This window comes from Chlorella variabilis (genome assembly GCF_000147415.1).
Source record: "Chlorella variabilis unplaced genomic scaffold CHLNCscaffold_160, whole genome shotgun sequence".
Lineage (NCBI taxonomy): Eukaryota > Viridiplantae > Chlorophyta > Trebouxiophyceae > Chlorellales > Chlorellaceae > Chlorella > Chlorella variabilis.
Genome location: NW_005434957.1, coordinates 3,235 through 4,036, shown reverse-complemented (window position 1 = coordinate 4,036; position 802 = coordinate 3,235). Strand labels below are relative to the sequence as shown.

The window sequence follows — 802 nt, the reverse complement described above, 5'->3', positions numbered from 1 at the left end:
TCCCGCTCCGTTGCCGCCGTCGCCGTCGCCCGCCTGACCCTTGCCCGCCGCCTCCCCTCCCCGTGATCCTGCAGACGTTTGGCGAGATCCTCATCCCCTCCCTGGTCAACCTCACCCTGGCCAACTCCGCCCAGGCCGGCGACCCAGGCGCCAGCCCCAACGGCGGCCTGTCCTTCATTGACTGCGTGGCATGGACCAATGACCTCCGCGCAGCCATTGACACATTCGGTGCGCCTGGGGCCCTGAGCAGACCGGCCGGCCTGGGGCCGAGCGGTGCCCCGGGCTGGGCGGGCGCCTGCCATGCGGCGGCGGCAGCGGCAGCTGCCGCAGGCGTGTGCTGACGGGCCTCCACCCCCTCCCATTGCGCCGTCTCCCTGCAGGCTGGAGGCCGCCTGTGAAGTACGAGGTGGCTCCCATCACCGACATCTTCGGATTCCCCGAGATCTGGCCAGCGGTGAGCCCGCCGCCGACCACGGCTGCGCCGCCGTTTCACCTTGCCGTGGCGGCGCTGGCGCACCTGCGCTCGCGCGGGCAGCAGGAAGCATACAGCCTGCCGCCCCCGGCCCGACCGCGGCCCCGCTGCCCCGCGCCTGCCCCGCGCGCAGGAGTACCGCCGGCTGCTGGTGGGCGCCAGGACGCAGCTGCACAAGTACATCACAACCTGCGGCTACAACGAGCAGTTTGACAACTGGGCGCTCAAGCTGGCGGCCAACGCCTCGTACACCAACTGCCCCACCGTGGACGCCCGCTGCGTCAAGGGCACCTACCGGACCCGCTCCGGCGGCTGCAACTCCTGCTACGG

At 72.1% G+C, this 802-nt stretch overlaps 1 protein-coding gene across 1 annotated transcript in view; it reads left to right on the top strand.

Annotated features, from left to right (window-relative positions):
• Positions 1 to 74: 74 nt before the first annotated feature.
• CHLNCDRAFT_59491 (hypothetical protein) overlaps positions 75 to 802 on the top strand; it is a 3,424-nt gene continuing 2,696 nt past the window's right edge. The window contains exons 1-3 of the mRNA XM_005842639.1: positions 75 to 228; positions 381 to 454; positions 606 to 802. The gene's annotated coding sequence lies outside the window, so the exon portion shown is untranslated. The remainder of the gene's footprint in view (positions 229 to 380; positions 455 to 605) is intronic.